General features: G+C 40.5%; 1 protein-coding gene across 2 annotated transcripts in view; it reads right to left on the bottom strand.

Annotated features, from left to right (window-relative positions):
• znf532 (zinc finger protein 532) overlaps positions 1 to 27,633 on the bottom strand; it is a 175,843-nt gene that overhangs the window by 121,159 nt on the left and 27,051 nt on the right. For both annotated transcript variants that reach the window (XM_073064175.1, XM_073064174.1), the window contains one exon: positions 19,639 to 19,721. The gene's annotated coding sequence lies outside the window, so the exon portion shown is untranslated. The remainder of the gene's footprint in view (positions 1 to 19,638; positions 19,722 to 27,633) is intronic.

Below are 27,633 nucleotides of genomic sequence, written 5' to 3'. Positions count from 1 at the left end.
ATTGCAGTGTATACAGAACCAAACCCAACAAACGCTCCTCATATGACAAGCCTTTCAATACTGGAATAATTTTCATGAACCTCCTTTGAACCCTCTCCAATGTCAGCATATTCTTTCTTAGATAAGAGACTGTTCTGCACCTCTAAATAAACAAATAAATTCCACTGGCCAACGCACCACCCAATTTTCCAAGTGATCTATATCCTGCACAATATCCACAACACCGTTGATTTTTGTTTCATGTACCAACTTACTAATCATGCTCCTATATTCACATCCATGTCATTAATATACATGAGAAACAGCAGAGATCCCAGCATCAGAGCCAGTGGTACACCACTACTCACAGACACTGTGGTTGATGGGAGAGCCAATCAAGGCAGCTTTCTTCTAGACAAGTCAGGAGAATTTCACAGACCCACTGGAGCCTGGAGGTCCACAGGCAGCCCGACCTGGGGTTGGAGGACCGTCTGGTGTGAGAGTATTTCGGAAAGGGGCTTGTTTTCCTGCAGCTCTGTTGTTCTGCTGAACATTGTGGGCATGCTGTGTTGGTGCTGGAATGCCTGGCAGCTGTAATGACAATAGATAATAAATAGTAGGTGCAGGAGTAGGCCATTTGGCCCTTCTAGCCAGCACCGCCATTCATTGTGATCATGGCTAATCGTACACAATCAGTACCCCGTTCCTAATAGACAACAGACAGTAAACAGTATGGGCTGCCCCTAGCACAGCCTTGGGTTGCAGTGGCTGTTAATGCCAACAATGCATTTCACTGTATGCTTTGATGTCCATGTGATAAATAAATGTACCTGAAGCCCTGTCGACCTTGGAAAGGCCTTGGATTATCAGGAGGCGGTTACTTGTCACAGGATGTGCTCTTGGGGCTGTGGTTTTTATGCATCCGGGCAAGTTGAGATTCTGCTCAGTGGTGGCTCCCAGGACTACAATGGTTGGTGAGGAAATGCCAGTGACTGTTAAGGATGGTAGCAGAGGCAGATATAATAGAGATATTTAAAAAAAATTAGACACATGGATGTGCCTAAATTCTGCTGGAGAGGTAATAGTAGGGGAACAAGGAAATGGCGGAAGAACTGACTGAACAAGTATTTTGTATCAGTCTTCACTGTGGAGGACACTAGCAGTATGCTAGATTTCCAAGAGTATCAGGGGACACAAATGAATGAACTTGCCGTTACTAGGGAGGAGGAGTTTGGGAAATTAAAAGGACTGAATATATATAAATCATCTGGACCAAATGATCTACACACCAGCGGGTGAAGAAATTGTACAGGCATGATCTATATTTTACATAAGAAAAATGAAGGATTATCAGCTGTGTATATATCATCGGCTGTATATTTAAACTGGAAGTTTTAGAACATCTGTGTTAATTACTTTGTTGCAGGAAAAATATCTGCAGATACAGAGAGCAACAACAAGTAACAAAAAGTTAGAAAGCACTGGGGATTGTTAGGAATGACAAGGAGAATGACAGAAAGACAGGGTGTTAGAAAGAAGAACTATTTCTCAGCCTTCAGTTTTTGTGACAGGTGACTTGTTCGTTGCAACTCATTGATACGCTCTTTTACCTCTAAGAATTATACCTGTGGTTGGAAATAACTTTGTAGTTTATAAATCTGTAATTCAGAAATCTTTTATGAATCAGAAATCCTCTGTGAGTTTTAAGTGTGTTAAGAATTATTTGTCTAATTTGAAACTTGCATCATTAACTGTATTTAAATGAGTTTATTAGCTAGAAGTATCTCTTTCTTGGTAAGGAGGAGGAACCCAACACTAAAAGAAGTGAGTACTGGCAGATATACTTTGCTGCAGACACTATTCAGGGAAGCAAGCTCACCTTTATTCCTTCTACCAAAGGGCATGCCCATACACTTCCCATTTACCACTTCTTTATCCAGTCACCTAATGTGTCCAAATCCTTGCAGGAATGGCAGGTATTTCTGGGAATAATACAGAAGGTGCAGAATCAGTTCATTCCAAAGAGGAAGAAAGGTTCTAAGGGGAATAAGGGGTGACCATGGCTGACAAGGAAAGTCAAGGACAGTATAAAAATAAAAGAGAAGCATAACATAGCAAAGATGACGGGAAGCCAAAGGATTGGGAAACTTCTAAAGAGCAACAGAAGATAACTAAAAAGGCAATACAGGGAGAAAAGATGAGGTACAAAGGTAAGCTAGCCAAGAATATAAAGGAGGATAGTAAAAGCTTCTTTAGGTATGTGAAGAGGGAAAAATTAGTTAAGACTAAAGTTGGGCCCTTGAAGACAGAAACAGGTGAATTTATTATGGGGAACAAAGAAAGAGCAGACGAGTTGAACAGGTACTTTGGATCTGTCTTCACTAGGGAGGATACAATCTCCCAGATGTAATCATGGCCAGAGGACCTAGGGTAACGGAGGAACTAAAGGAAATTCACATTAGGCAGAAAATGGTGTTGGGTAGACTAATGGGACTAAAGGCCGATAAATCCCCAGGGCCTGATGGTCTGCATCCCAGGGTACTTAAGGAGGTAGTTCTAGAAATCATGGACACATTGGCAATCATTTTCCAATGTTCTATAGATTCAGGATCAGTTCCTGAGTATTGGAGGGTAGCTAATGTTATCTGACTTTTTAAGAAAGGAGGGAGAGAGAAAACAGGGAATTATAGACCAGTTAGCCTGACATCAGTGGTGGGGAAGATGCTGGGGTCAATTATAAAATATGAAATAGCGGCACATTTGGATAGCAGTGACAGGATCGGTCCGAGTCACCATGGATTTATAAAGGGGAAATCATGCTTGACTAATCTTCTGGAATTTTTTGAAGATGTAACTATGAAAATGGACAAGGGAGAGACAACAAATGTAGTGTACCTGGGCTTTCAGAAAGTCTTTGATAAGGTCCCACATAGGAGATTAGTGGGCAAAATTAGAGCACATGGTTTTGGGGGTAGGGTACTAACATGGATAGAAAATTGGTTGGCAGACAGGAAACAAAGAGTAGGAATTAATGGGTCCCTTTCAGAATGGCAGGCAGTGACTAGTGGGATACTGCAAGGCTCAGTGCTGGAACCGCAGCTATTTACAATGTACATTAATGATTTAGATGAAGGGATTAAAAGTAGCATTAGCAAATTTGCAGATGGCACAAAGCTGGGTGGCAGTGTGAAATGTGAGAAGAATATTATGAGAATACAGGGTGACTTGGACAGGTTGGGTGAATGGGCAAATATATGGCAGATGTAGTTTAATGTGGATAAATGTGAGGTTATCCATTTGGTAACAAGAAAAAGGAAGGCAGATTACTATCTGAATGGTGTCAAGTAAGGATAATGGTAAGTACAACGATATCTAGGTGTCCTTGTTCATCAGTCACTGAAAGTAAGCATGTAGGTACAGCAGGCAGTGAAGAAAGCTAATGGCATGTTGGCCTTCAGAACAAGGGGAGTTGCGTATAGGAGCAAAGAGGTCCTTCTGCAGTTGTACAGGGTGCTGGTGAGACCACACCTGGAATATTGTGTTCAGTTCTGGTCTCCAAATTTGAGGAAGGACATTCTTGCTATTGAGGGAGTGCAGCATAGGTTCACAAGGTTAATTCCCAGGATGGCAGGACTGTCATATGTTGAAAGATTGGAGCCACTGGGCTTGGAAACACTGGAATTTAGAAAGATGAGAGGGGACCTGATTGAAACATATGATTATTAAGGGATTGGACACGTTAGAGGCAGGAAACATGTCCCAATGTTGGGGGAGTCCAGAACCAGAGGCCACAGTTTAAGAATAAGGGGGATGGCCATTTAGAACGGAGTTGAGGAAAAACTTTTTCACCCAGAGAGTTGTGGATCTGTGGAATGCTCTGCCTCAGAAGGTAGTGGAACCAATTCTCTGGATGCTTTCAAGAAAGAGTCAGATAGAGCTCTTAAAGATAGCAGAGTCAAGGGATATGGGGAGAAGGCAGGAACGGGGTACTGATTGTGGATGATCAGCCATGATCACAGTGAATGGCGGTGCTGGCTCGAAGGGCCGAATGGCCTACTCCAATTGTCTATTGTCCTTCTACAGACTCCCTGTGCAATGCTGTGCATTGGCATTTCAATGTGAAGAGGATACGTCTACAGACCCTGCTCCTATAGAAGCTCCATTCTCTCACCAAATCTGGAGCCCATATACTCTGGCACAAAATAAAGAGAGTTTACAGAAACACAATAATGGCTTAATTTCCCTCTCAACCCCATTCTCCTGCCTTCTCCCCATAACCTTTGAAAAAGCGCGCTACAAGTTAAATCACATTTTGTTTTAAGAGCTATTCTCTTCCCTTGAACCCAACAGATAGTTCAACCAAAAAGTGTCGATGTGACAGAGGAGGTCTGCCACTGGAGCTGGAGCTCCATATAGGCCAAACTGCATGACAATGAAATGGAAAAAGCCAATTGAGGAAAGCAGTGTATTCTTTAGATTTTTCATCCAGTGGAACTTGGCAGTACCCCTTACATGAATCCAGTCTTGTGATATACTGAACGTGTCCCAACCTCTCCAGTATCTCATCTATCCGTGGCATAGGATAAGCATCAAAGTTGGAGATGGCAATGATCTTCCAAAAGTTGATACAGGCCCTCAGGGAATCATAAAGTTTAGGCACATTAACCACTGGAATGCACCATTCACTGTTTGATGGCTCGATGACACCCACTTCCAACATGGTCCATACCTCTGTCTTCAAGGCACTGACAAGACCCTCAGGCATTCTGTATGGTCTCTTATGAATGGGTTGGCCATACCTTAACATGGATGGTGTGCTTAAGTGTCCTGTCAGTGTCTTGAAGACAGAGCCTTTAAAGTCAACAATTTCATAAAGGCATGTGACCCTCACCAAAACCCATGTTGTGACAGTCAACCTGCCTATGAGCATTCTGGTAAGTAGGATTCTTATTTAAAACAGGCCCAACTAACAAATGTTTTGAAGCTAGTGATGGGTGACAACAATGATCACTTGACTCAATGCCTGCCTCGATACATGTCATTGATGAATACTTAACCCATTCATCAACTGGAGGATGGCAATCCTTGATGATGGAGGTCCATCATCAAGGACCCCAGTCATCCAGGTCATGCTCTCTTCTCGCTACTCCCATTGGGAAGGAGGTACAACAGCATTAGGTCCCATAGCACCAAGTTGAGCAACAGCTATTACCCCTACAAACATCAGGCTCCTGAACCAGCATGGATTACTTTAGTCACCTCAACTCTGAACTGACTCCACAACCCATACTCAACTTCAAGGACTCCACAATTCATGTACTTGGTATTTTTCTTATTTATTTATTTGTACGATTTGTCATCTTTTGTATTTTGATTGTTAGTCATTATGCATAGTTATTTATACATTCTATTGTATTTCTTTAGTTTCTTGCAAATGCCTGAAAAAAAAATGAATCTCAAGGTAGTATATAGTGACATATACATACCTGATAACAAATTTACTTTGGACTTTAATCTGTGTGCATTAGATGTCCTTTGTGTGTGTTTTTTGTGACCTACTGACAAATGATGCATTTAACAAATATTGACAAATATCGCTTACAGGCTGGCTGAACTGCTTCAAAAGGCTGACAAACCATAAGAGGCCAGCAATTTTATTTGCAAAACTTGTGTTCTAACAGAGTTAGCTCTCCAAGGGTCAGACAATGAATAATATATGAAAAGAATAAGGGAAAAATATTGGACAATGAATTGGCAAGGATGGCAATTAGTAAAGGGCAAATAAAGATCTATTTAAAAGAGACAACACTGTTGTTTTTGTGAATTATGCGCCAAGATGGAAATAAAAATAGAGCTGGTCAAAAACAAAGCAAACACTAATTAGGCCACTTGGCTTAATAATTTATAATTATTCAAGGACTGGAATTGTGTGAACAGGGGAAAAAAGACAATGCTGTTCTGTGAACTCTCGGTTTTACATGACCTTCATAAATAGTGTTGGACCAACCAACAATGCAGTTTTAACAATAACAGAGTAATTATTATGGATACATTTTAGAATTAGAATCAAGGTGAGTTCTTTTATCATTTAATATGTTGCTCTGGATTTTCAGGACCTGCAGAATTTCTTCTGCTTATTATCACTAACTTATGTCATGAAATTTGTTGTTTTACATCAGCATTACAGTACAAAACATAAAAAATTACTACAAGTTACAAAGATAAATAATGCAAAGAGAAATAACAAGGTAATGTTGATTTACTGTTCAGGAGTTTGATAGCAATTTGATTTACTACTAAATAAATACAGGGCCTTTTGCCTCCACGACTATCAGAAAGTACTTGTTGAATGGTGCAAGCACGAGGAAATCTGCAGATGCTGGAAATTCAAGCAACACACACAAAATGCTGGTGGAACGCAGCAGGCCAGGCAGCATCTACAGGAAGAAGTACAGTTGACATTTCAGGCCGAGACCCTCCATCAGGACTAACTGAAAGAAGAGATAGTATGAGATTTGAAAGTGAGAGGGGGAGGGGGAGATCTGAAATCATAGGAGAAGACAGGAAGGGGAGGGATGAAGCTAAGAGCATAAGACATAGGAGCAGAATTAGGCCATCTGGCCCATCACGTCTGCTCCACCATTCAATAATGGTTGATCCTTCTCTTTTCTCCTCCTCAACCCCAATTCCCAGCCTTCTCCCAGTAACCTTTGATGCCATGTCCAATCAAGAACCTATCAATCACTGCCTTAAATACACCCAACGACCTGGCCTCCACAGCTGCATGTGGCAACATATTCCACAAATTCACCACTTGTAGGCTAAAGAAATTTCTCTGCATCTCTGTTTTGAAAGGGTGCCCCTCTATCCTGAAGCTGTACCCTCTTGTCCTAGACTCTCCCACTATGGGAAACATCCTTTCCACATCTATTCTGTCTAGGCTTTTTGACATTTGAACGGTTTCAATGCGATCCCCCCTCATCCTTCTGAATTCCAGCAAGTACCGACCCAGAGCCATCAAACATCCTTCGTATGATAATCCATTCATTCCTGGAATCATCCTTGTGAACCTTCTCTGGACCCTCTCCAATGCCAGCACATCTTTTCTAAGATGAGTGGCCCAAAACTGTTCACAATACTCAAGGTGAGACCTCACTAGTGCCCTATAAAGCCTCAGCATCACATCCTTGCTCTTGTATTCTAGAACTCTTGAAATGAATGCTAACATGGCATTTGCCTTCCTCACCACCGACTCAACCTGCAAGTTAACCTTCAGAGTGTTCTGTACAAGGACTCCCAAGTCCCTCTGCACCTCAGATTCGTTTATTTTCTCTCCACTTAGAAAATAGTCCACACATTTATTTCCACTACCAAACTGCATTATCATGCATTTTTCAACATTGTATTTCATTTGTCACTTTCTTGCCCATTCCCCTAATCTGTCTAAGTCCTACCTGTTTCTTCAACACTATCAGCCCGTCCACCAATCTTTGTATCATCTACAAACTTGGTAACAAAGCCATCTATTCTATCATCTAAATCATTTATATACAGCATAAAAAGAAGTGGTCCCAACACCAACCCCTGTGGAACACCACTAATTACTGGCACCCAAATAGAAAAGGATCCTTTTATTCCCACTCACTGCCTCCTACTAATCAGCCAATGCTCTAACCACGTTAGTAACTTTTAAACCACAAAGCAACTTTGAAATAATTACTGTTACGTACCCAGTAACTGGGTCACTTACCACCAAAGATAGAGAGTTCCGTTGAAGTCTGATGGTACTATTTTTAAACAGTATTTATTGATAAAAATACACAAAAATAATATCAATGCAAACACAGATAATATACGTCGTCAATACTAAATCTAAAAGCGCTGGTATAATAATAATCAATAAGAAATAGCTCTATCGTTGTCTAGGGGATAATGTATTGTCCGATGGAAATATAAAAGTCACTTTAGTTCAGTCAAGCTGTAGGCTGCAGCCTTTTTGGTTGGAGAGAAAGACGGAGGTTTAACTTGCCCATTCCTTTTATGATGTCAATCCTTCGAGAGTCGTTGGGGGACTGATTTCCCCTTCGAGGTTAGTTAAAGCCGTGCTTCCGTGGCAAGACCCACCAATTCCGAGGCAAATGGAAAAGGACGCACGTGGGCTGGTTCCACTGGCTTTCGCTGTTACAGGAGTTCTAGCATTTCTTCTGGTGCGTCTGAAGGGGCTGTTCCCCAGACCCTCTTTTATCCTGACTCACAGGGTCTCAGATGTCAATCAGGTTGGGATGATGCAATCCCTCCACCAACCCCCCCCTCAGTTCATTGCCTGGGGGCTTCGATGCATCGTACAGTATTCAATACACAATCCCGTCTCCAAGAGACAATAGCCGTTATCCATGGTTCCGCCTTTCGGAGGCCAGGACACATTCCAAACTCTTTGTGGATTCTGCATGTCTTTCTCTCATTTCCTGGGTCTCCTGAACTGACTTAATAGTGATCTTGCGATTCTCAAAAAGGAGGGGGCCACGGACGTAACATAACACACACAAAATGCTGGTAGAACACAGCAGGCTAGGCAGCATCTATAGGGAGAAGCGCTGTCGACGTTTCGGGCCAAGACCCTTCCTCAGATTTCCTCGTGTTTGCTCTTTGAAATAATTAAGCGTGAAAGGTGAAATGTTTAAGTGGAAGCTTCTTCACTCAGAGGGTGGTGAGAGTGTGGGATGAACTGCCAGTACAAGTGGGGAATGCGATTTTTATTTCAATGTTTAAGAGAAGTCTGAATAGTTTAGTGGATGGTTATGGTCCAGGTACAGGTTGATGGGATGAGGGAGATTAAATGATTCTGCATGGACTAGATGAGTCGAAGGGCCTCTATGCTATAGTTTTCTATGACTCTATAAAGTACTGAGTACAGTAGGAAACAAGGCGTGTTGAACTCTCTTCTCAAGAATGAATGTTGGCCAGGATACAATGAGAATTCCCTGGCCCTGTTTGAATTGTAACATGAGATCTTTAATGTTTGTCATTAAGCAAAACAAGGTTTCAGTTTAATATCTCATCCAAGAAATGATTCCTCCACTAGAGCATATCGAAGTGTCAGAATTAGCTACATACGCCCTGTCTCTGAACTGGGACTTCGACCCACAATACAGCTAATGCCCAAATCTGCTCAAGCACAACTAACGTAAAAATGTAGTCATAGAGCACTGCAGAACAGAACAAGATTCTTTAGCCCATCTAGTCCATGCCAATCTGTTTTTTTGTTAAGTTTCATCTACCCCCAACTGACTATACTTAACGCAAACTTCTCTTAATCACTTTGCATTTGAATCCACGTCCACCACTTCCGCTGGAAACTCGTTCCACGCTAGTGAAGAAGTTCCCTCTCATGTTCCTCTTAAATATTTCACCTTTCATCCTAATCTTATGATCTATAAACCATATAACAATTACAGCATGGAAGCAGGCCATCTCGGCCCTTCTAGTCTGTGCCGAACGCTTACTCTCACCTAGTCCCACTGACCTGCACTCAGCCCATAACCCTCCATTCCTTTCCTATCCATATACCTATCCAATTTTACTTTAAATGACAATACCGAACCTGCCTCTACCACTTCTACTGGAAGCTCGTTCCACACAGCTACCACTCCCTGAGTAAAGAAATTCCCCCTCGTGTTACCCTTAAACTTTTGCCCCCTAACTCTAAACTCATGTCCTCTTGTTTGAATCTCCCCTACTCTCAATGGAAAAAGCCTATCCACGTCAACTCTATCTATCTCCCTCATAATTTTAAACTCCTCTATCAAGCCCCCCTCAACCTTCTACGCTCCAAAGAATAAAGACCTAATTTGTTCAACCTTTCCCTGTAACTTAGGTGCTGAAACCCAGGTCTTGTTAAAAGTTCAATGTTCAAAGTATGTTTTATTATCAAGGTGCATATTTGTCACCATATACAACCCTGAGATTCATTTTCTTGTGGCATATGCAGTAAATCCAAGAAATGTAATAGAATCAATGATAGAATGCATCCAAGACAAACAACCAATGTGCAAAAGAGAACAAACTGCACAGATACAGCAAATACAAAAAAGAAATAATAATAATAAATAAGCAATAAATATTGAGAACATGGGATGAAGAGTCCTTGAAAGTGAGTCCATAGATTGCGGGAACAGTTCAGTGATGGGGCAAGTGAAGCTATCCCCCTTGGTTCAAGAGTCTGGTGGGTGAGGGGTAATAACTGTTCCTGAACCTGGAGGTGTGGGTCCTGAGGTTCTTGTAACTCCTTCCTGTTGGCAGCAGCAAGAAGAGAACATGGCCTGGAAGATAGGGGTCCTTGATGATGGATGCTCCTTTCCCGTGACTACAATCCATGTAGATGCGCTCAAGGTGGGGAGGGCTTTACCCATGATAGGATGGGCCGTATCCACCACTTTTAGTAGGATTTTCTGTTCAAAGACATTGGTGTTTCCATGCCAGGGCATTCCAAGAATAAACAGATTGGAGTCCTTCAATGAAAAAATATTGTTTGTTGTTTCAGACCCGTTTTCTAATCTGAACTATTACAGCTAACAAAGGGTTAATCCAAAATTGCACCTAGCACTCTTTAGCTGGCACAGCACAAATGTAAAATCTCAGTGTCAACAAGATTAACCTTATACTTCTATGAAGACCATTCACAATTCCTCTTTCCAAACTCATCCAAAATAAATATCGAAGAGGAATTTGCCTAAGGTCCTTTTAGTTTTAGATATAAAAAAGTTCACAACTGCTTTGTTACGTAAGCAGCTGTTCTGGTTGGTGGGAGGGGGGTGAAATGGACATCCGTTCACAAAAACAATTATGTTCTGAGGAACAATTAGATGTTGTGCACCAAGCTGGTAATATAGTGAGAAACAACACGTTGATGTCACATTTAGGATGGTGCCTCTTTCAATAAAAAATCAGACTGAATTCAGGCAGTCTGGGGCCAGCTAAATAGTTTTCAGCCATGATACCATTCATCCATGTCACAGCTCTGGTTACACTGCACACCACAGCTCTGGCAACTCTGGCTGAAAACCCACAGCACGATGAATGCTGCAGGGGCATCAGTTTTCAATCAATGTATTTTCAACACCCAAAGAACCTGATGTAAAAGATGATAGTACAGCCACAAACACCAGGTGATTTCTAGTTTCACTTTCATTTTCTCAATCAGAAGTGAAATAAAGAAAGAGCAGTTGAAGAGTTCAGCAGAGGTCTATCATTCAGACTGATATCAGGCCTCATTTTTGTTTAAAACAGGGGCTCCCAACCTTTTTTATGCCATGGCTCCCTACCAGGGTGTTACTCATTCAACAAATGAATAGCAATAGGATATAATTACTCCCTTTATATCTCATTGCTGACTGTTTATACTTTAAGTACAGAGGGTCCATGGGGTCCAAGTCCAGAGCTCCCAGAAAGTGGCCATGCAAGTAAGTAGGGTGGTAAAGTAGTGAGCTTGCCTTTGTTGGTTGAGACAGTATCAGAATGAGGAAGTCGGGGTGCAGCCCTACAAAACGTCACATACAGTGCAAGCAATCTGGGTTCAATTGCCACTGCTGTCTGTAAGGAGTCTGTGCATTCTCCCCGCGACCACATGGGTTTCCTCTGGGTGCTTTGGTACACTCCCACATTCCAACGATTATAGATTAGGGTTAGTAGGTTGGCACCAGAAGCCGGGCGACACTTGCCAGCTGTTCTCGAACTATGTTGGTTGTTGACTCAGACGACGCATTTCACTGTGTGTTTCAATGTACATGTAAATCTAATCTTTAAAACTGTGATTAAGTCACGTAAAATTCAAATCACGTTTATTATCACTGATATGTTGTGCAATTGGCTTTGTGGCAATATAGTGCAAGACTAAAAATTACTGTAAGTTACAATCAATAAAGAAATGTATAGATACATAAATAGATAGAGCTAAAGAGGAGTAGAGAGATAGTGTTTATCTAAGGTTCAGAAATCTGATGGCAAGAAGGTTTGGAGAATTGTGTACAATTCTGGTTCCCCTATTACAGGAAGGATGTGGGAAATCTGAAAAGGGTGTAAAAGGGGCTTCCCAAGTTGCGACCTGGAAAGGAAAGGATGGACAAACTTGGGATCTTCTCTCTGTAATGACAGAGGCTGACAGGAGACCAGATAGACATTTATAAAATTATGAGAGACGCACATAGGGTAGACAAACCCCCATTCTAGTTACCCTCTCACTCCTTTTCTCCTCATCTGCCCATCACCTCCCTCTGGTTCCCTTTCTCCTTTCCTTCCTTCCATGGTCCACCATCCTCTCCTATTCAATTCCTCCTTCTTCAGCCCTTCACCCCTTCCACCTATCACCTCCTAGCTTCATCACACCTCCCCACTCACCCACCATTCCACTCACCTATCACCTGCTAGCTTTATTCCTTCCCCTCTCCCCACTTCTGCTAGCTGTCCTCTTCCTTTCCAATCCTGATGAAGGGTCTTGGCCTAATATGCCAACTGTTTATTCCCCTCCATTACCTGCAGAGCTCCCCCAGCATTTTGTGAGTGTGAATGTCAGTTGCTCAAGATTTCTGGCATCTGCATATCTCTTATGGTAAGAGATAAAGTTATCATTGATTAAAAAAAATGACAATTTTTATAGAGGCTTTTCTGCTACAATGTTAAATGGTCATTTTCTCCAGACTTAAAGCAATTCAAACAAGTAACTTCATTTAGTAAGACGAATATTCAGAAGGTTCTATAAGTAGTTTTTTTTAAACTTAAGAAAGTTTTGGTGATACTTAAAACTAAAGTAACAATGTTGTACATTTTAAAGAGAGCCATCTTATTGAAGGAGGCAGTTAACTAAGGCAATGACATTATTTAATTTACTTATCATGCAAGTTTTAAATTTTAGCCATCTAAATGTTATGAAATTCTATTCCTAGTATAGGTGTGTAGCATTACATCAAGAGCACTCAGTTCCTAGCCTGGCAACAGTGCTTAAAGTAAATCTATTATCGAAGTACATATATGTCCCAATATACAACCCTGAGATTCATTCTCTTGCAGAAACTGACAACAGATACAAGGAAACACAGTAGAATCAATGAAAAACTATATACACACAGAGAGGGACAAACAACCAATATACAAATACAAAAAAAGAGAAAAAGAGAGAAGCAGAATGAGAAAATGTTGGAGAGACCCTGAAAGTGAGTCCATAGGTTGTGGAAACAGATCAGTGCTGAGGTCTCACTTGAGGAAATCTGCAGATGCTGGAAATTCAAACAACAACAGACACAAAATGCTGGTGGAACACAGCAGGCCAGGCAGCATCTATAGGGAGAAGCGCTGTCGACGTTTCAGGCCAAGACCCTTCATCAGGACTAACCGAAAGGAAAGATAGTAAGAGATTTGAAATCTCTTTCAAATGGGGGGAGTGGGGAAATGCGAAATGATAGGAGAAGACCGGATTCCGGGGGGTGGGATGAAGCTAAGAGCTGGAAAGGTGATTGGCAAAAGTGATACAGAGCTGGAGAAGGGAAAGGATCATGGGATGGGAGGTCTCAGGAAAAAGAAAGGAGGGGGGGTAACACCAGAGGGAGATGGAGAACAGGCAAGCAACTGAATATGTCAGGGATGGGGTAAGAAGGGGAGGAGGGGCATTAACAGAAGTTAGAGAAGTCAACGTTCTTGCCATCAGGTTGGAGGCTACCCAGCCGGTATATAAACCACCCCCCCTCCTTTCTTTCTCCCGAAGCCTCCCGTCCCATGATCCTTTCCCTTCTCCAGCTCTGTATCACTTTTGCCAATCACCTTTCCAGCTCTTAGCTTCATCCCACCCCCTCCAGTCTTCTCTTATCATTTCGCATTTCCCCCTCCCCCCACTACTTTCAAATCTCTTACTGTCTTTCAGTTAGTCCTGACGAAGGGTCTCGGCCCGAAACGTCGACAGCACCTCCCTATAGATGCTGCCTGGCCTGCTGTGTTCCACCAGCATTTTGTGTGCAGTGCTGAGGTGAAGGGTTCACGAGCATGATTACTGAAGGGTGGCACATTACCAAATCCACAATTCCCCTATCCTAGAGGATATAAAGAAATGATTCTCAACATATTTGTCACAATGGGTCATTCCTTCAGATTTCAACATAGGCTGCAATTACACAACTCAATTTCCATGTCCCCATTTAAATGTAGTTTCACATCTGTTATCTGAACATATCTCCCCACTAATTCATATTTTGTCATCCTTTCCAACTTCTCTACTCAGCATACTTGAAACTGAGAAAAGGCAAATACGTTAACTGTTAAAACAGCCCTAGGAGCAGAGTGTACATTGGATGCATGCAACCTACAAGCTGAGAATTGCTGATGTCGAAGGTTTGGTTTTACACCTATGCAAAAGCCAAAGTCATGGGCTGTAAACAAGCTCATGTTAAAACTTGATAATTCTGGAGGAGAAAAGTTGAATTTATTGTTATATCCCTGGACTTGTAATTTGATCAAAATAGATTTTTAGCTGAAGTTTACATTTATGATAGATTGCAGAGTTGAATCATTTTTGGTAGCAAGTGGATCAGCAGGCAAAGGCTGCTCTATGGACACCAAGCCAGATTAACCAGCCATTAAACATCCCTAAACAATCCATGATTGTTATTTGATGGCGCAATGCAATCTTAAGAGATTTTAATAATTGAAGAAGACAAGAGGTCCTTAATATCACAACTTGTTATGACCAAGAGGAAATCGAAAGTGCTGAAAAGGTTAACCTCTTTTCAATTGATTTCCTTTAGCAATGTTTGCCTATCCCATTCATATCAAATGTTAAATTTTGCTTGTCTCCATTTCCTCTTCTTTGGCAAACCCTCAGGATCGAGGATGACGTCTCCACTCCAGCCCCATGCTTCTGGAGATGCTGGACAAATGGTGGACATGTCCTGCAGATATTGCCACAGTTGGGGCAACATTTGTGAGGTGGTGGTCTCCTTTAAGTTCAAATTTAATTGTCATTCAACCATACACAGGAATACAAGCATACAAAACAGCGTTCCTCTGGGGCCAAGGTACAAAACACCATACCAACAGTCACACACAGCACAAGACACATATAATTACAATAGCAGTAAAACATAGATAGTTACAAAAAATAAATAATATAACCCAAATCCCGGAGTGTCACAGCCTATAGATTGGTGGTGCACAGGATGTTGTCCTGGAGCCACGTTTCTGCAAGAACAAACATGCAGAAGTTCTTCATCACGTGCTAATGCAACCACAGAAAAACACTTACGTCACCCACCTACTTTGGCCTTCTGTATGTTCCTGACACTTTGACATCTACTGTCTTCTAGAGAACATAGCCTCAGAATAGAAGAACGTCCCCTTTAGAATAGAGACAGGGAGAAACTTCTCTAGCTAGAGGGTGTTGCGTCTGCGGAATTCAATGCCACAGACTATCTGTGGTGGTCAAGTTATTGGGTATATTTACAGCAGAGGTTGATAGGTTCTTGATTAGTAAGGACATCAAAGATTATGGGGAGAAGGCAGGAGAATGAGGTTGAGGGGGATAATAAATCAGCAATGATGAAATGGTGGAGCACACTAAATGGGCTAAAACACCCATGTCTTAAAGTCTTATGGCCAGACTAAATTTCTTTCAACCTCCTGAGTTAGTAGAGGTACTCGTGAGCTTTCTTGACCATGTCATCTATGTGGCTGGACCAGGACAGACTGATGATGAATGCGACTTTGTCACTTTGAGCAGTCAAGTTTCCAAGGACATGTATTTGGGGCTGGTGAGTCGTGGGCATAATGTGTTTGCAATGGAAGTATGGTGACACTTGGGGGCTGCCCCCACCACACACCTCGTTGATCTGATACTACAGCAACAATGCATTTGTTGCATTGTTTTGAATAAGTTTTGATGTACGGATGACAAATCAAGCTAATCTTTCATCTTTTAAGTACATGGCTGAGGTATGAATGGCTATGGTCCAAGTACAGGTCAGTGGAACAAGGTAGGAAAAATAAGTTCAGAACAGACTAGATGTTGAAGTGCTCTATGACTCTCTATTGCCCAAGGACTGCTCAGCGTCAGTGGGGATGTTACATTGTTACATGATGGCTTCAGGAACAGTGCTGAATTTTGCAATCGGGTAATCTCATTCCATCACAGAGCTCAGATTTGTGAGATCTTACAGTAGAGTTTTTTTATTTAATTGCAAGCAGAAGAGTAAGCAGAGAATACTCGAGGCCAAGTAATTGGCAAGTCCTGAGTTCAATACTGAAGAACAAAGCCTGAAGGTCAATCAGAAGTCTGAAAGTTTGCCCATTATCACCTGCTTTATTTGTATTGGCAATAGAACCATTAGCTGAATTAATTAGAACAGATTCAGACATTGGGGGCTTTAGAGTTAATCAAGAAGAATATAAGATTAATTTATTTGCTGATGATGTTTTGATTTATTTAACAAACCCATTGCAATCTTTGCAAAGATTATCTTTCAGATTGGAAGAATATGGGAAAGTATCAGGGTATAAAGTAAATTGGGATAAAAGTGAAATTTTACCCCTTACCAAAGGAAATTATAATCAATGTCGACTAGTAACTCAATTTCGATGGTCAATAAATGGGATAAAATATTTAGGTATTAGAGTTGATAATGATGTAAAAAATCTATATAAACAAAATTATTTGCCATTATTAAAAAGAATAAAAGAGGATCTTGATAAATGGATGATGTTACCAATAACATTAATAGGTAGAGTTAATGCTGTAAAAATGAATATATTTCCTATATTGCAATATTTATTCCAAACTTTACCAATACAATTACCACAGAAGTTTTTTCAAGAACTGAATAGATATGTAAGGAAATTTCTTTGGAAAGGAAAGATGTCAAGAATATCATTGGAGAAATTGACATGTAAATTTGATTTAGGAGGGTTACAACTTCCAAATTTTAAGAATTATTATAAAGCAAATCAACTTAGATTTATTGCGTCTTTTTTTGATGAAGAAAAACCGGCATGGATTAGAATAGAATTAGATAAGATAGGAGAAAACATACCAGAAGATTTTATATATAAATGGGAATCCAAATGGATACGGGAAAAAAAAGAATCTCCTATATTAAGACACTTGATTGATTTATGGAATAAGGTAAATATGGACGATGAGATAAAGAAATCTTTATTAGCAAAAAGAACTTTAATTCAAAATAGGCTTATTCCTTTTACAATGGATAATAAACTTTTATATAATTGGTTCCAAAAGGGGATTAAATATATAGGTGATTGTTTTGAAGGAGGTATATTGATGTCGTTTGATCAATTAAAAAATATCAAATATCAAATAACACTCTTTTCTGTAATTTTCAATTAAAGGCTTATTTACGAGAAAAGCTGGGACAAATAATGTTGATGCCAAAACCTAGTGAAATAGAAATATTAATTCAAAAAGAAAAAATTAAAAAATTTACATCTTGTATGTATAATTTGATTCAAAAACAGACAATTAAATCAGGAATTCATAAATCAAGACAAAAATGGGAATCTGATTTGAATGTTAAAATTGATGGAAAAAACTGGTCAAGATTATGATCTGATAGTATGAGAAATACAATAAATGTTTGACTTAGATTAATACAATATAATTTTTTACATCAATTATATATAACACCACAGAAAATAAATAGATTACCGGTAAATTTAAATATGTCTGACCAATGTTTACGATGTAATCAAGAAATTGGTACTTTTTTACATTCTACTTGGTCTTGTTTTAAAATTCAACCATTTTGGATAAATCTAAGACTTTTATTGGAACAAATTACTGGAGTACAACTCCCACATAGTCCAGTATTATTTTTATTAGGAGACATTGAAGGGACAATACCGAAACTTGAATTGTATAAGTATCAGAAAAAATTTATAAAAATTGCATTGGCAGTAGCCAAAAAAGTTATCACAGTTACTTGGAAATCTGATTTATATTTAACTATGGATTGTTGGAATAATGAAACACATAGTTGTATTCCACTTGAAAAAATTACATACAATCTAAGAAATGAATATGATATATTTTTGAAAATTTGGTTCCCATACTTACAAAAGATAGGATTAAATACATAGGTCCTTTGAAGATAAAATTATAAAGTAATTGGGGAAAGTAAAAATAAATATTAAAATTATTTTGAACTCCATGGAGCATGTGGGGATCCTTCGATATCCAGGCAATCTTTCTCTTTTTTTTCTTTCTTTAGATAAGGGTTGGGGGGGGAGGGTTAAGGGGAGGGGGGAGGGTTAATATTATTTTTCTCACTATTTTATCATCACATTTATTTTTTGTAATTTTCTAAAACTTAATAAATAAATAAAAATAAAAAATTTTTAAAAGTCTGAAAGTTGAGGACCAATGACCAGAGCCCCAAGTCCGCTGATCTCTGTGGGGCCAGTGGGGAAGGCAAAGGCCTGATATCTGTGAGTCTAAGTCCACTGGAGGCTGGAGGCCAAAGATGGTCTGTCCTGGGGTTAGAGAACTGTGCATGCGTATGAGAGGGTGGATGGGAGGTAGGCACAAAGTTCAAAATAAATTTATTATCAAAGTACATACTGTATATTTCACCATATACACCACAGAGATTCATTTTCTTGCAAGTATTTACAGTAAATACAAGAAACACAATAGAATCAAGGAATGACCACTCTCAGCAGGACAAACAACCAATGTGTAAAAAATATCAACAAACTGTGTAAATATGGAAAGGAGAAAAAAACATACATAAATTAAATAAATTAAATAAATAAATAAATAAATAAATAAATAAATAAATAAATAAGCAAGCAAGCAAGCAAGCAAGCAAGCAAGCAAGCATTCAGATCATAAGACGAAGAGTCCTAGAAAATGAGTCCATGGGTTGTGAGAACAGTTTGGTGATGGGGCGAGTGAAGTTATCCCCTCTGGTTCAAGAGTCTGATGGCTGAGGGGTAATAATTATTCCTAAACCTGGCAGTGTGGGTCCTGCAACTCCTGTACTTTCTTCCTGATAGCAGCAGCGAGAAGGGAGCATGACCTGAATGATGGGTACAGGGCTTGTTTTGCTGCTGTTATTTTACTCATTGTATTCTGTTTCTGTTGTGTTCTGTGTTGCTCTGCTGAGAATGTGTGGTGGTATTTGTGAGCTGCTCCCAGCACATCCTGCTTGTTCAGGCAAATGACACATTTCACCGTATGCTTTGATGTACATATGATAAATAAATCAGTCTGAATCTGAGCAATTTTATGAACTGGTGATGAATTTTTAACTTTTACTATCAAGCCAGGTTTTCCAAAACTAGAGATGTTGTGTTATGCGACAAACACACACAAATGCCATAGTGATCTTATAGTAGAACACACAAATCTCATTTATTAGAGACAAGCGCCTGACTCTGGTCAACTGAATTAACAGGACGACAAGCAACAGGCACCTTCAGGTTAGGAGGGAAAATAAACTGTGCGGATTTCCTCTCTATAGCACTGCTGGGATTATAAAAGCTTAAATCTGTGGCACCAGCACATATTTGGTTACCAAATTAGGTAAGGTTTAGGACTCACAAGGCCATTCTGGAATACGAGGCATTTGGTACTCAGTAATCAGAAGAATAGGTAGAATGGACACTTACTGACTTGGTATATACCTGAACAATGCCGGGATCCTGCAGGCTAAACGGTATCCGTGCAATTACTTCCGTGTTGGATTCAGTGCCTTCAGAGAAGAGGAGAAAAGCATGTAAATCCATTTTGAATGTTACCAATAATCACTGTATAGACCACCATTGATATGTAAAGTGAAAACGGGACAAAGAATTTCAGCTGCCCTGGACATTTTGTGTGCATAGCAATTTCCTTCCCTTACATCATTTCCAAAAATAAACTGTTTTTGTGCAGTGGCTTCAAAAGTGATTGTGTAACCATGTAACCTGAGGGTTTAAATTCAACAACTGAACATTGTTTTGAGAACTCTGCTTCCCTTTAAAAACACATATGGTTGCTAATTAATTTTTCCTCATCTTCTTCTGCCTCATTGCAGCCTGTTTGAAGACACCACCTTCCTGTACCAATGCTAAAAGGTACACTGGCACTCTGCAGCTGCCACGATCCATCCAGTCACAGCCACATATGATGAAGAAATAGAAACAGAATTGGGCAACCCAACATGGTGCTTTCTCTGCCACTTTCAAGATCTTGGCTCATTTATGCACAGTGGCCACCTTATCAGATACATCCGCTTGCTAATGCATCAATCTCATCAGCCAATCATGTGGCAGCAACTTAATACATAAAAGCATGCAGACATGGTCAAGAGATTCAGTTGTTGTTCAAACCTAATGTCTGAATGCAGGACCAAATGTGACCTAAGTGGCTTTCACCGTGGAATGATTGTTAGTGCCAGTAACTCAGAAACTGCTGATCTCCTGCAATTTTCACATACATTTACACAGAATGCTGAGAAAAACAACAAACGTCCAATGAACTGTAGTTCTGTGGGCAAAAATGTCTTGTTACTGAGAGAAAATAGAGGAGAATGGTCAGACTGGTTCAAGCTGCCAGGAAGGTGATAGTAACTCCAATAACCAATGGTACAACTATGGTGTGCAGAAGAGCACCTCTGAAACACACAAAACATCAAACCTTGAAATGGAAGGACTACAGCAGCAGAAGACCATAGACAAACAGCCAGTGGCCACTTTTTTTTTTGGTACCGGAGGTACCTAATAAAGTGGCTACTAAATGTATCCCAGTGCCACTTTCTTATGCTAACTTCTAATCCTTCAATGGAATATTGAGAGCAATATCTAAGAGAGGGTGTGCTGGCCCTGGAGGGGATTTCAGAGGAGATTCACAAGAGTGATCATAGGAATGAAAGGTTTAGATCTTTGAGGACCATTAAGCCTGTACTTGAAGAAGTTCAGAAGTATTGGGGGGGGAGGGAATCTCATTGAAACCTACCAGATACTGAAAGGCCTGGATAGAGTGGACATGGAAGGGACGTATCCATTTGTAGGATCAAAAGGTAGTCTCAGAATAAAGGAATGTTTCTTTTAAACTAAGATTATGATGAATACCTTCAGGCAAATGGCAATAAGTATATGGAATATATTGGCACAGAGCTGCAGCATCAGAGAATATGGGGAGATATGATAGAGGCACATAAAATTGAGAGATATAGGTAGGGCTAGTGCAAGCAGGGAGTTTGGATCACACTAAAACTAGATGCCATCAGTTAAGGGTGAAAAGTGAAATATTTAAGGGGAAGCTGAGGGGGATCTTCTTCACTCAGATGGTGGTGTGAATGTGAAATGAGCTGTCAGCTGCAGTGGTGGATGTAGGTTCGATTTCAACATTTAAGAAAAATTTGGTAAGTACATGGACTGGAAGGGTATGAAGGGCTATGTGCCAGATGTGGTTAGATGGGACTAGGCAGAATAAAGGTTAAGAACGGACTAGATGGACCAAATGCCTGTTTCCATGCTGCAGTGCTCTATGACTCAGAGTGCAATAGAAGCCAAGTCATTGGGTGTATTTAAGGCAGAGATTGATAGGTTTGTGATTAATATTGGGGTTAATATTGAGGGTAGCAGACACCAACAGAATCAACAAACTCATTTGTAAGGCCAGTGATGTTGTGGGGGTGGAAATGGACTCTCTGATGGTGGTGTCTGAAAAGAGGATGCTGTCCAAGTTGCATGCCATCTTGGACAATGTCTCCCATCCACTCCATAATGTACTGGTTAGGCACAGGAGTACGTTCAGCCAGAGACTCATTCCACCGAGATGCAACATTGAGCGTCATAGGAAGTCATTCCTGCCTGTGGCCATCAAACTTTACAACTCCTCCCTCGGAGTGTCAGACAACCTGAGCCAATAGGCTGGTCCTGGACTAATTTCCACTTGGCATTATTTACTTATTATTTATGTATGGTTTTATATTGCTATATTTCTACACTATCCTTGGTTGGTGCGACTGTAACGAAACCCAATTTCCCTTGGGATCAATAAAGTATGTCTGTCTGTCAAAGGTTACAGGGAGGAGCACGAGTTTGATTTTTTTTTAAAAAGCCATAATGGAATTCTGGACCAGACTCTTACATCATATATTTGAATTCTCTTACATTCCAAAAATCCATCATCTGCATTCTTGAGTTGATGATGGTCGAGCCTCTAGACATCTTGGGGAGAGAATTCCAAACATTTACCATCCTCTGAAGTGAAGAAATGTCCTTTCCTCTCAGTCCCGAAGAGCTGACTCATTACCACGGTTATGTCACAGTTCTAAGGGCCAAACTTCCAGTTCAACCTCAAGTGTTGCATGTGTGCACTTTGCACGTTCTCCAAATGACTAGAGTTTCTGTCAGATACTCTCACATCCCAAAGATCTGCTAGAAGGTTCACTAGCCATGGTAAATAATCTCTTTGCCAAGCTAAGTGGCAAAAGGATGGGCATGTAAGAGAGAAATCACAGGACTCAGTCCGATAAATTAAGACGCCTGGCATGCAGACTGACTTGACTATTTGGATTCAGAATTGGCTTGTCCATGGAAGACAGAAGGTATTGCTCAATGGATCTCACTATGGTTTTAATTCTGTAATGACTAGTGTTCCACACAGATTTGTACTTGGACCTATACTGTTGTCAATATTTACAAATGACTTGGATGATAACATGGTTGAGTAGTTACCACCTGTTATGCTGCTGGCATTGAGGGCAGCAATGAAGGCCCTCCATCCCTGTCTGCCCAAGGATTCTTCATTGATGGTACTGTAACAACTTTTTTTGACTACTCTGGGTTGCTAGTCCTGAGCTGAATCCCCAAACCTGGTAGACCACTCTTACTCTAACCTTTAGAGTAACCCTACCAAGAGTCAAAGAACAAGGCCCTGACTCCAGCCAACATAGCTCTCTGGATCATTTAGGTATGCAATCCTCCAAATCCTATGACAAGGTTGTGGTCCTCTTAGACAGATAATGTGGATGAGTGGGTTAGTAAGACTACAGATGACACAAACACTGGCGGCATTGTGGACAGTGTAGAAGACTGCCAAAGATAAAGAGGAATATAGCTCAACAAATATAGGCAGAGATATGGCAGATGGAGTTTAATCCGAGCAAGTGTAGCATGCTGCACTTCGGGATATTAAACATAAAAGGAGTTAATAGGAGTGCCCTTAATAAAGTTGATGCACAGACAGATCTTGGGGACCAGCTGCATACCTCCCTGTAAAAAGCCGCCCAAGTTTATAGTGTGACGAAGGCTGCGTATGGCTTGACTTTAATAGTTGAGACTTTGAATTCAAAGGTCAAGATGTTATGTTACAGCTTTAGAAAACTCTAGTTAGACCACATCTGGAGTATTGCATACATTTCTGGTTGCCCTTTAATAGGAAAGATGTGGAGGCTTTGCAAGTGGTGTAGAGGTGGTTTGCTAGCAATAAGTATTCAGATCATAAGATTTGACCACTGCACTACCCTGCTACTGTTTCATAAGTCTCACAGGCTCAACACAACCATTGTTGGTAGAATCTCAGGTGGAGATGAAGTCATACAGAAATGAGATATGCCAACTAGCGGTGTGATGTCGCAGCAACAACCTGGCGCTCAACATCAGTAAGACGAAAGAGCTGATTGTGGACTTCAGGAAGGATAAAACGAAGGAACACATGCCAATCCTCACAGAGGAATCAGAAGTGGAGAGAGTGAGCAGTTTCAGGTTCCTGGGTGTCAAGATCTCTGAGGATCTAACCTGGTCCTAACATATCGATGTAGTTATAAAGAAGGCAAGACAACTGCTATACTTCATTAAAGTTTGAAGATATTAGCTATGTCAACAAATACACTCAAAAACATCTATAGTTGTACCATGGAGAGCATTCTGACAGACTGCATCACTGTCTGGTGTGGGGGGTGGGGGGCTACTGCACCGGACTGAAAGAAGCTGCAGAGGTTTGTAAATTTAGTTGGCTCCATCTTGGGTACTAACCTACAAAGTACCCAGGACATCTTCAAGGAGCGGTGTCTCAGAAGGCAGCATCCATTATTAAAGACCTCCAATAACCAGGGCATGCCCTTTTCTCACTGTTACCATTAGGCAGGAGGTACAGAAGCCTGAGGGCACACACTCAGCGATTCAGGAACAGCTTCTTCCCCTCTGCCATCTGATTCCTCAATGGACATTGAACCCTTGGACACTACCTCACTTTTTTTAATACAGTACATAGTATTTCTGGTTTTTTGCACAATTTTTAATCTATTCAATATACATATACTGTAATTGATTTACTTATTTATTATTTTGTTGTTGTTTTTCTTCTATATTATGTACTGCATTGAACTGCTGCTGCTGTTAACAAATTTCATGTCACATGGCAGTGATAATAAACCTGATTCTGATCCTTTCCTGCTTTGAAGATATTCCTTAAGAAGCTTCCTATTTACAAAATTTTAAGGCAGCTGCTGTGATATCTTTGTCAAATTTTATCTGGTTAATGCCAGGAGGCAAATTGGCAGTTATCAAAGGTAGGGTCCAAATAAATGTAATTTGATGTTGTGTATCTGCATGTGGCTGGCAGTTTATCTCTCACCAACTGACCAGATGAGATCCAGTATTCTGCCCTACATAAACATGCACCTCACACTTTATGTCAACTTTCAGATCATATCCTCAATGACTGATGCCAATATTATTTTGTAGGTAACTGTATGTGCTGGATTGTAATTATATGTACTGTGTTTTACAGGTCTCCCTCTCCCCCATCCCTTGCCACCGCTGAGGGACCTGCCCGAATTTGACTTGTCTCTTTCCTTCTCACAATGCAGCCGGAGGCTTGGGTCCCAGGCAAGGTTTGAATCAGCGTATTTGTGGATTGGACTCTGCAGTTCACGTTATGCGTTTCTGATTTCTCTTTTCTTTTATATTGCTATTTTGATTGGGGCAGACTAACTCTAGAGCCTACAGTCAAGAAACAACACAGAGCTAAATTGAATTGAACTGTACTAAACTGAACATTCCTAGACTGTTTAAAGGCTCTGTGGTTTGATGTTTAATATTCAGTGTGTTTTTCACTCATTTTTTTGCCATTTTTACAATTTTTTTTGTGCGTTGGCCGTTTGGTTCCATAGTGTTTCTTTGTTTCATGGCTGTCTGTGGGAAGACAAATCTCAGTGTTGTCTATAGCATACATACTTTGATAATAAATCTATAAGACATAGGAGCTGAATTAGGCCATTTAGCCTATCAAGTCTACTCCACCAATCAATCATGGCTGATCTTTTCCCCCCTCCTCAACCTCATTCCCTGGATCTACTTTGCATCTTTGCAACTCGGGCCCAGAGGAATGGTGTTTTGTTTAGCTGTATACATATGTATGGTTGAATGACAATAAACTTAAACTTAAAAAAGGTCACCCAGCACTAAAGCTGGCCTGGCTGAATTTTGCCTTCCTCAGTAGCAAGAACACTTTTTTGTGTGAGAATAATGCATACTGCTGTTTAATTGCAATCAAATTGCTTGAGGAATACCGAATGCAACAAATTTGATGTGCTGGCATTCATTAGCCGAGGGATTAAATTTGAGAGCTGTGAAGTATTGTAGCAGCACTATAAACCCAGGTTAGACCACACTTAGAGAATTGTGTTCAGTTCTGGTTGCTTCACTATAGGAAAGATTTGGAAGGCTTAGAGAGCATGCAGAGGGGATTTACCAGAATGCTACCTGGATTAGAGGGCATGTTTTAGGAGGAAAGGCTGAGCAAGCTAGGGCTTTTTCCTTTGGAGAAAAGGAGCATGAGAGGCAACTTGATAGATGTGTACAAGATTAAAGAGGCAGAGAGTGGACAGCCAGAGACTTTTTATAGACGGGCAAAATGAGGCCAATCACCCCATTGAATCGCCCTATAAATGGCTAATATGAGGGGACATAATTTTAAGGTGATTGGAGGAAAGTGTAGGGGTGATGTCAGAGGCAAGTTTTTTTTTAAATACACAGAGTGTGGTAGAAGCATGGAATGCTCTGGCAGGGATTGTGGTAGAGGCAGACACTACTCTTCTGGTCTCGTATGTTTATCTTTGAGCAAGAAATTGAACATTTGTGCAGTTTAATATAAAATATAATTTTTCACTGACATGGGATTCTGCACATGCTGGAAATCCAGACTAATGCTGTAGGACCTTAGCAAGTCAGGCAGCATCTGTGGAGAGATCTTCTGTCCTCCAGCGATTTGTGTGTTACTCTGAATTCCCATAGATGTTTTTGAACCTCAATGTATGACCATTGTACAGCATGGAAAATGGTCCTCAGCCTGACTTGGCCATGCTGACTGAGACTGACCATAACCATAAGATATAGGAGCAGAATTAGGCTATTCAGCCGATCAAAATCTTCTCCACCATTCCATCTCAGTTGAATCATTATCCCTTTCAAACCCACTCTCCTGACTTTTCCCCATATCCTTTGACACCTATACTAATCAAGAACCTACCTCTGCTTTAAATACACCCAATACCTCCAAACTGTCTATGGCAATGAATTCCACAGATGCACCAGCCTCTGAATAAAGAAATTCCTCCTCATCTCATTTCTAAATGGAAGTCCCTCTATTGAGGTTGTGCCTTCTGAACCTAGATTCACCTGCAATCCATATGGTCAGGAGTCTAGGAAATGTCATAAACACATGATATAGTGACAGCACATAATCAAACATTTTTCTTCATAAATTTACCCAATTCTCTTTATTCACAAAATGGGGCAGATTTAGAAACTGTAATTGAAGAAGGATATGGAGAGGACGTTTCCTATGGTAGGGAAGTCCGAGACCAGAAGACACAGCCTAAGAATAGAGGGGCGCCCTTTTAAAACAGAGATGAGAAAGAATTTCTTCAGCCAGAGAGTAATGAACCTGTGGAATTCATTGTCACAGGCGACTGTGACAAGTCAGTGGAGCCAAGTCATTGGGTATATTTAATCCAGAGGTTGACAGATTCTTCATTGGGGAGGGAATGAAGGAATACAGTGAGAAGGCAAGAGATTGGGGCTAAAAGAGAAAAATAGATCAGCCATGAGGAAATGGCAGAGCAGACTCGATGGGCCAAATTACCTAATTCTGCTCCTATATCTTAAGGTCTTATAAGCATGCAGCCATAGGTACTTGAACATCATGTGTTCAACTGACAGTCCTCTCAAGGGATCTGTGACTGCTGAAGCGTTGGACAGTCAGCAATATGACAACTGTGTTCACAAGTTGTTGCTGTTGGCAATATGGCTCCAGATGGCAGGAGAAAACTCCATCCTCACACAAACAAGAGAAAATCTGAAGATGTTAGAAATCCAAGCAACACACACAAAATGCTGGGAGGAACTCAGCAGGCCAGGCAGCATCTATGGAAAAAAAAGAGTACAATTGACATTGAGCTGAGACCTTTCAGAATTTTTTCCTCTACCAGGGAAACATGTCACATCTTGCTGTTTTATAAATGAAATTATATTCAAAATGGATATTCTGAATAGAGGAGACACCAGGCATTTTATAATCCAAACCTCAATTACAACACTTCCATATGTGTTATTTTGTTTACAGCCTTTATTATTTGTCTCAGGAGACAGAGGCAAGCCCGTTTCATCTCT

Source organism: Hemitrygon akajei, chromosome 13 (genome assembly GCF_048418815.1).
Source record: "Hemitrygon akajei chromosome 13, sHemAka1.3, whole genome shotgun sequence".
Lineage (NCBI taxonomy): Eukaryota > Metazoa > Chordata > Chondrichthyes > Myliobatiformes > Dasyatidae > Hemitrygon > Hemitrygon akajei.
Note: the sequence above shows the minus strand (reverse complement) of the source record. Positions and strands in the feature narration are given on the sequence as shown.